The sequence below is a fragment of the Crocodylus porosus genome, unplaced genomic scaffold (genome assembly GCF_001723895.1).
Source record: "Crocodylus porosus isolate Cpor-Errol unplaced genomic scaffold, CroPor_comp1, whole genome shotgun sequence".
NCBI lineage: Eukaryota > Metazoa > Chordata > Crocodylia > Crocodylidae > Crocodylus > Crocodylus porosus.
In genome coordinates, this window is record NW_017728931.1 from 94,418,864 (window position 1) to 94,427,990 (window position 9,127).

General features: G+C 50.5%; 1 long non-coding RNA gene across 1 annotated transcript in view; it reads right to left on the bottom strand.

Moving 5' to 3' along the window:
- The window catches only part of LOC109316109, a 34,640-nt gene extending 26,329 nt beyond the window's left edge, over nucleotides 1–8,311 (bottom strand). Inside the window, exon 1 of the long non-coding RNA XR_002102697.1 lies at nucleotides 8,264–8,311. This is a non-coding gene — a long non-coding RNA (uncharacterized LOC109316109). The remainder of the gene's footprint in view (nucleotides 1–8,263) is intronic.
- Nucleotides 8,312–9,127: the final 816 nt, after the last annotated feature.

A 9,127-nucleotide genomic window follows, 5' to 3' on the forward strand; every position in this document is an offset into this window, starting at 1 on the left:
ATAAGTATCCCTCTTACCTGACCTGAGGTGGAGGTGGACACAGCAGCAGAAGGGGCAGCAACAGCTGATCCCCCAAAGGTAAATGGGGCAGAGGGAGCCGGCACAGCTGAGCTGGATCCAGAGGGGAAACCCTCCAGGATCCCTTTTAGTTGAGCCGGTAGGGAGCTGCGCTCCTGAGCCACGCTGCACGAACAGAGCATGCAAACAGGCATGCTCTGTAAGAGCACACCGGCATTTGCGCTGGCGTTCATGCCGATGGGTGGGCAGGAAAGGCCAGGAGGGAGACTCCTGCAAGGGCAGAGCAAAGGCACCACACTAAAATATAAACAGACAGCAACTCATACAATGGTGTCAAGGCAGAGTGCTGCTAGGACTTCTGCCCACCAGGGGGGCGCCGCCTACGCGGGGCTTATCTGAGGCCTCCACCCAGACAGAGCCCATGGGGGGGCTGTCCCCCAGCCTGTGGGGAATGCCCAGCAGGGCCAGGGTGGGCAGGGATTGGGGGCCCCCACAGGTGTCTTGCAGGTGCCCATCTTAGGGCTCTCAAGGTGCAGGTGAGGGAGCTTCAGGAGGAGGTTAGCAGGCTGTGGAGAAGCAGGGAGGTGGAGGATGAATTTGATAGATATTTCCTTTCCCTACAGGCTTCCTAGACAACAACCTGCACATCAGAATGAGAGACATGCTTGGGTGGAATGGGCTTCACCTTTCCCCCAAAGATAAGTGTATGTTTTCTTCTAGGTTGGCAGATCCCCTCCGGCGGGCTTTAAACTAGGCTTATCAGGGGAAGGGGAAGATGAAGGTGAAGGAAGCCTTGGACCACTAATCCAAGCATCACCCACAAGAACAGCCCAGCCTAGACCAGCAACGAGCAGTACAAATACCCAGGTAGGCAACAGGGGCCAGGGCAGTACTGACAGTAGGGTGCCAGTGCACACATCTTCAGGAGGTCTCAAGTGCCTCTACACAAATGCTCATAGTATGGGGAACAAGCAGGAGGAACTTACCCTCCTGCTGGCTGACACCAACCCAGACATAGTGGGGCTCACAGAAACATGGTGGGACCCAAAACACAACTGGGTGGTGAATATCAAGGGCTATAGGCTGTACAGGAGGGATAGGACAGGGAGGAAAGGTGGAGGTGTGGCACTCTACATTAAGGAGGAATACACATCCTCAACAAGTAGCACTGGGTCAGAGAAGGGGCACACTGAAGCATTCTGGGTTAGAATACAAGGAAGTTGAGGGGAAAGGGACTTAATGGTGGGGGTCTACTACAGACCACTCAACCAAGGGGAAGAGCTGGACCGGGAGTTCTTAAGTCAGCTCACGGAGGTAGTTAGGTCAAAGGACATAGTCATCATGGGTGACCTGAACCTTCCAGACATCTGCTGGGATGAGCAGTCAGCCAAGTCTGATGGCTCACGTAAGTTCCTAGCAGAGATACAGGACGTCCATCTAACCCAGGAGGTGCGCAGCCCCACCAAGGGAAACACCTTGTTGGACCTGGTCCTGGCCACGGGCAATGACCTGGTGAGGGGCTGTGGGTGCATGACCACCTGGGTGACAGCGATCATTGCCTGCTGGAATTCACCATCCAGTACAAGGTAGCAAAGGCCTGCAGCAAGGCAGCAGCCCTGGACTTCAGGAGGGCGGACTTCAATGAGGTAAGGAGAATAGTCGGGGAGGCACTGAAGTCCTGGAGGGGAGAGGAATTAGGGGTCCAAGAAGAGTGGTTCTTCCTTAAGGAGATGATCCTCCAAGCCCAAAGTGAGGTAATCCCAATGCGGATCAAAGGGGGCAAGAGGGCACAAAAGCCCCCATGGCTCACTAAGAGCATCCGGGAATGTCTCCTTGCTAAAAGGGAGGCATATACCCAACGGAAGGGTGGGGCCATCACCAGGGAGGACTATACCGTGGTTGCTTGGGGCTGCAGGGGGGCAGTCAAGAAGGCCAAGGCAGAGATGGAACTGGGACTAGCAACCTGGATCAAGAACAACAAGAAGTCCATTTTTTAAATACACACGGGGTAAAAAGGAGGTACTGGGTAATGTGGGGCCTCTGCAACACACACTAGGAAATCTGGTCATCACACTAGATGACAAAGCTAACCTATTTAACAATTTCTTTGCCTCTATTTTCCTGAGCAGGAACTGCATCACCCCCGCCACCAGGACCTCCATAGGCCCCAGAGGAGGCACACCCAGACCTAGGGTCAGTGAGGATCTAGTCAGGGAACTTCTGGAGGGACTGGAAGTATTTAAATCAGTTGGTCCTGATGATCTCCACCCCAGAGTGCTGAGGGAATTAGCAGAGGACATTGCTGGACACCTGGCATGGCTTTATGAGCACTTGTGGTGCTCTGGTATGGTGCCAGGGGACTGGAAAAGGACCAATGTGGTTCCCATTTTCAAAAAAGGGAGGAAGGAGGACCCAGGAAACTGTGGCACCCAGTTAATATTACCTCAATCCTGGGGAAGCTTCTTAAGAGAAATATAGTGCACGCCCATGAGGGGCCAGCAGAGGAGATTATGCTTAGGGGAAACCAGCCCAGTACATTAGAGGCAGGTCCTTTCAGACCAACCTGGTGGCCTTCTATGACCAGGTCACAAAGTCCACAGACACAGAGGTAGCAGTGGACGTAGTCTTTCTGGACTTCAGGAAGGCCTTCAACACTGTCTCTCACCCCATTCTCATTAAAAAACTAGGGGACTGTGGCATCAACATCTACATAGTCAAATGGGTCACTAACTGGCTGGAGGTCCACACCCAGATAGTGGTGGTAGACAGGTCTTATTTGACCTGGAGGGATGTGGGCAGTGGGGTCCCCCAGGGCTCAGTCCTTGCGCCTGCACTGTTCAACATCTTCATCAGAGACTTGGACAAGGGGGTAAAAAGCACCTTGTTCAAATTCGCAGACAACACTAAGATGTGGGGGGAAGTGGGCACACTAGAAGGGAGGAATAGGCTGCAAAGAGACTAGACAGGTTACAGGGGTGGGCGGATGAGAACAGGATGGGTTTCAACACTGACAAGCGCAAGGTGACGCACCTGAGAAGGAAGAACCAGCACCATACCTACAGGCTGGGAAACTCCCTTCTCATCAGTGTAGAGGCAGAAAAGGATCTTGGAGTCATCACTGATGCCAAGATGAACATGGGCTGGCAAAGTGCCAGCCTGCTCCAATATACTGGAAATCCAACATGGCAGAGCGGACTTGATTATTTAATAGAGTCTGCTGGAGCATGGAAATAAATGCACGCTAGCAGCCTTTGGTGTCATGCGTATCAATGTCTCCACATGTCCCCTGCCAAAAAATTAACTAAAGGTCGTTCAATGACCTTTAGTTCAAAGCACCCCATTGCCATTGTTCAGTGTGGGAGATGCTGATACATGTGACATTCAGGTACTTTTAATTAGCATGGCTCACTAGTTAAAGAGACCGCCTGTACCTCCCGAAGGAGGTTTAAAAATGCCCTAAGTATCAGGGACTTAGCACAGACTATAACTTCATGGTCCATTAATAATATGATACTTCCACATTTCTGCACTTCACAGGTGATAACAACTCTCCTAAAAAACCTTGTTTTTCCTTTATCAGATCTTTAACGAATCTCTCCTGCCTGGAGGCTACCTGATAATTTCTCTTATAGCCTGTTTTTATTTACATATGGAATTTACACAAGCTTTTGTTCCATCTGCTACTTAACTCTGCTGAGGAAGAGTCCTGGGCTAACCAAAAACTTTCCTATGTCTATCGCAACCATGTAGTTGATCCTATAAAGGATTATCAGCCACAAAAATTATGGTTTCCTGCATATTTCCTTGACCTTTACAATAACATTACTTCAACACTATTTCCTAAGAGTAATTTTAGAAAATAATGTACCTCATACTACAATGCTTGTTCACACCACTAATCTTTATCAAGCTTTATCAGCAATCTTTAACAGCAATCTTTATCAGCTCTGAAAGAAACAACTCACAGAAATCAGTATTGCTCATGTGCCTAATCCAAAAGCCATTATGAAGAAAGATTACTTTGGATTGGATCATGTGCTATCAGAACAAGACTTGCAGATCAGGCCCTATAGCTACATTCCACAGCCTGGGTTGCACATGTAATTCATATTTTACATTAGAGATCATATTCATTAGTACATGCTCACTATTATGCACAAGTTGAACACAACAAAGCAATTATAAAAGCAGCCAGTAACTCAGTGTAACCGGCTATTTGTGGCAGGTTTGGAGCTGCTGTGTGCTGTTGAAGAAGAATGATCTGGCCCTGCATTTCATGTCATTCCATCAAGCCTAGGAATGGTCATAGAACAAAAAAAAAGGTCAAATAGGTAATGAACAACACAGGCATATGATTGTGAAATGTCAGAAGCAGGAAAATTTTAATTCAAAGAAATAATCTTATATAAAAAGTAGATCTTAATGCGACATAAACATTCTGACAGGTTGTTCTCTATTATGAGTCCAAGTTTTTCCCCTTGTTGCTCCAGTCTTATCAGCAAACAAATGTCAGGGGTTCTGTTTCTTTAACAGATAGATATGTAAGCTAAGTAACAGGAATATAGGTCCTATGAAAATGACAGTGCATGGTGATTTTTCTTTTCTTTATGTCTCAAAGAGGGCAGTTTATGTATAATTTAAATAAAATTGTTCTGTATATGAATGCTGCTTCATCCATACAAAAGAGCAGACTTGCATTTGTTTATTATGAAGTACCATTTTACAGTGATTCTTTAAACTAAGGTAACCCCCTGTCATCCAGCGCACAGATCCAGGGGTTGCACCCCTGGGAGGGCTGTGGGGTTGTGCCAGACTCCTCTTGGGGGTGCAGGGGCCTGGATCTACACACTGAATGACAGGAGGCAGCCCATGCCTAGCACTGGGAAGACTGCTGCTGCTGCTGGCCCCAGACAGCAACCTCCTGCCTCCTGTCATCCCAAATGCAGATCTGGGGGCACCCCCCCCCAGAGGAGTCTGGCAGTGCTGGGAGGGCAGGTTGAGGTCTGTGGGGCTGGTGGAGCCTCTCAGAGCATGGCCCTGGCTCTCCCCACTCCTGCCACCGGGCTACACTCCGACCAGCTCATCCCGCCCCATGAAGCTCAGCCTGGTGGCTGGAGACAGAGCACAGCCCTGGCTCTCCTCCGCTTCCCGCCACTGGGCTGTCCTCTGAGCACCACCACTACTTGGAGCACATCCCTGGCCAGTGGCTCTCTCCCACCTCTTGCCACCAGGCTCAGCTCCACACGCTTCACCTCCCACCACTGGACTGAGTTCCCTGGGCTGGCAAAGCTGCTCAAAGTGCAGCTCTGGTTCTCCCCCACCTCCTGCCACTGGGCTGCTTTGAAACTTGAAATGTTTTAAAACTTTCTAAAAGTTTCGAGTGCCTTCATTTCATTTCAAAGCTGTTTTGAAGCTTTTTGTTTCATTTCAATTTTGCTGTTTTGAAACGAAACGCTTGGCGACATTTCGCACAGCTCTACTGGTTAGCACCTAATTCCACAAGTACACAACTTATCCTACTTTTCTACTAAGATAACTTAAATAGTAAGTTGTTACTCAAAATTACTACGTATAGGACTGTGTCTGGCCTTTATGCAAATGGAACAGCCACACTCGCTCTTTCCAGCCACTAACTTCTGTACATTAAGCTGATAAGTTCCTAAGAATTGCCATTTACTGTACATTGCCAGTTACACCATGGCTAGGGACAGATGTTACACATAAATGAGTTTAAGTGATCAGAAACTGGTTTAAACCTGTAACAGAACATACGTTCAATGCACATAAGATAAACCATGTTGAATGTAGTATCACACATAACTGCTTTGGGTCAAACTGGTTTATGCAAGTTCTGTCCCAGACCTCTTCCTGGTTTAAGTTAAATCAGAGTCCCCCAGGATCCCATCATGCACTTCAGCCCTGGTCTAGACTGGACTGGTCTGTCTGCTCCAGAGAGCAGGGCCAGCCCCATCCCTCCTACCCTCGCTGAAGCACTATCACTGCTCCAGCTGGCTGAGAAGGAGGGTGGGGGACCACAGGCACAGCAGCATCTCCCTGGCTTCCCTGTGCCTCAACACTCACTGCTCAAGCAGGGATCCCCCACTCCATCCCTTCCTCTCTTTTCCCATAGCACAGACCCTACCTAGCATCTGGTCATGGTCACCCCCCATGCTACCTAATGCTGAGAGGTGTCTGTGTGTGTGTCTCCAATTTCAATGGGACAAAGGCAGACAACAGTGTCCACTTAGGGCTTTTTGGAGCTAATCAGCAGGTCAGCTGGTAATGTCCCTCAGTTCTTTCCTTAGAAAAAGCTGTTTAAGAAGAGATTGAACTAATATGAGAGGCTTTTGTTTTCTTGATGGGCTAATAAACTTTGTGTTATCAGCAGGGATCCTTAATTTCCTTGATAAAAAAATCACAAATTCTCAGATTAAAAAATGGCAAATTCTCTGATAAAAAATCCCCAAATCCATTATTAAAATTAAAGCCCCCCTCCACAGCCCACACAGCCTTGCAGGTGCTCCTTATTCCCCCCCTCCCACTGCTCCCCAGCCCCACTCATGCCCCTCACCCCACCACACACAGCCTCCACAGCCCTACCGGTGACCCACAGCCCCCTGCCTCCTCAGCACTGCCAGAGGGGCCCCCAGCTGACAGGGCTATGGGGCCAGGGACTTGGGTTCACAGTCCCCTGCCCCTGACAGAAGGCAGAGGCTGCTACAGTAGAGCAGAGCCCAGATCCTCCCCACTGCCTGCCTGCTGTGTGCTTGGGTGTAGGTGGGCTGGCTCACTGCCACTGTGCACACTCCCAGGGGGCAGGGGGGATCTGTGCTCCCCAGTGTGCACAGGGTGGCAGTGGAGGTGGGTGCATGCTGCAGGGTTGGGCACCTGGCCTACTGCTCTCCCCTGGGACCACCGCCGCCCAAAGAGTGTGACCCAGTGCTGCAGGGAACAGTGGAGCTATGTAGGGAGGGATTTCATTACTGCTGCAAGCTCTGTGCTGCCCTGGCGATGCATCTCTTGCAAGCATGGGGCTACAGTAAGGGGCACAACCCCACACTGCTACTCCATGTACACAGAGGAAGTATCACCAGTGCAGTGTTAAGCAGCATTAAGCAGCTTTCTTGTACAGCCCCCCTATTCCCTGCAGTGCTGGGTCAAACCTGCTGGGCTGCAGAGGCCCTGGGGCAGCAGAGCACGGAGCCTAGGCCTACAGCAGGCAGCATGCACCTGCGCCTGCTCTGCACACAGATCTGGGGGGGCATGTGCTGCACCCTGCCCCTGGGAGTGCTCACAACTCTGGGGAGGCTGGCCCCACTCCCAGCAAAATTCCTGCAGCCCAATTCTGCTCCCCACTGGGGGCCTGTGGCCACACATTCTGGCCCTAGGCCCCAAACCCCATACACCACCCATTTGGGCAGGAGCCCCAGTCCTACCCAACTCCTTTCCTCCCTCCCTATTAGGGCCTCAGTCCCCTCCGCACTTACCTGCAGGAGCTGCTGTCCAGGCTGCTTGGGATCACGTGCATATAGATGCATATGCCACACCCTGCCTGACCGCCTCCCCCCCCCCAGCCCCTTGCAGGTTGCAACTCTCTCAGCCTGCTGCAACTCTCTCAGCCTGCAGAGAGCTCATTGCAAAACTGCAAAATCCATGTGTTTCTCTGCTAAAATGAGAAAACCACATTTTACTCTGGTACAGGGGGAAATCTGCATTTTACTCCATTTTTCCATGGGAAACAGAAAACCTGGAACCCTGGTTATTAGCTCCCTGATGCCTTGTTTGTCTTTCAGTTCACTGCAGACAGTTTGAAGAAGCAGGAAGAGGGAAATTGAAACTCTTAGTATCATCAACAGATGCATCCACTCCACAGAAGCAGTCCTCCCTCCCCTGCCCCACTTTGCCTCAGGGTGCTAGCCAGAAGCCAGGGTCTGGCAACAATGTCGCCCTTTGAGCAGCAATCCAGGAAAAGCCTGGCAATCAATCACACCATTCCCCAGACATTTCCCAAGGCAGCTCCCCTGTGTTTGGCACCTGGAGCACCCCTTATCGGCTGCACTTTACTGAGCTCTGTTGAAGCTCCCCCACAGCCCCAATTCCCTGCCGCTTTCTCTAACTCTCCCAGAGAACCTCCTTTATCAACCCCTGTCCCTGATTCCCTCCCAGTGACTCCCTGCACCTGGGGATCTTAAGAGTGGGGATGGGGACCCGTTTGCACAACCCCTGCTCCTTCAGTAAAGTATACTAGGCAATCCTGAGTACTTGTTAGCTGATGGCTCCTCGGCCCTCAGTAGCAGCTCACCCAGTCACAATTCTTCTGCCAGTTGTCCTCGAGATGCAATTGTCCTGGTAGCAGTCCCCGCAGAAGCAGCCCTGCTCTGTACAGCTTCAGCTCCCCTCTCCCCAGCTAGTCTCCCCTGTTCCTTCCCAGGTTTCCCACCCTGGAGTTCCAACTGTCCAATCATGCACATGCATTCTGCATGCACAGCCTGCTGCAGATCATTGTGCCAAGAGTGCAAACACCCTAACTGAGCTTGCAAGCTCTGAGGAAACCCCTCTGCACCTTTACACATATACTGGGGGTGCATCTACATGTGTGCCCAACTGCGCAGTTGTTACCGCAGTAATTGCTGGTACTGTACAGTCCTGGTGCCACACGGCTCATTTCTGACCTTACTGCACAGTAGCAATGAGCTGCTGCTCAGTAGCTCATCGCAACTGTGCACTAGCAGCAGCATCATGGTTCATGACCACTGATGCTAGGTCACTGTAATGATGACCTACATCACCATAGCTCCCCACTGTAGCATCTCATGTAGATATGCCCAGGCATTAGTGCTTGGAAAATGTCACCCCAAGGGTTGTGTGCACACAAAGGGAGACACATTTTCAAAACCAAATAATATCATATCAAGAGTGCTAACCCTAGCACTCTTATTTTGGAAGCTCCAGTACTATAGTTAATAGGAGTTGTGTGCCCAAAAAGTTTTGTGGATCTGGTCCTATAGGGCACTTCCACATGAGTGGGAATGTGCATTTCCCTGGGGACAAATAGCAGTGGTACATATTTGTGCCGGTGCTACTTGTCCCTGGCCACTCCCCTGCATAT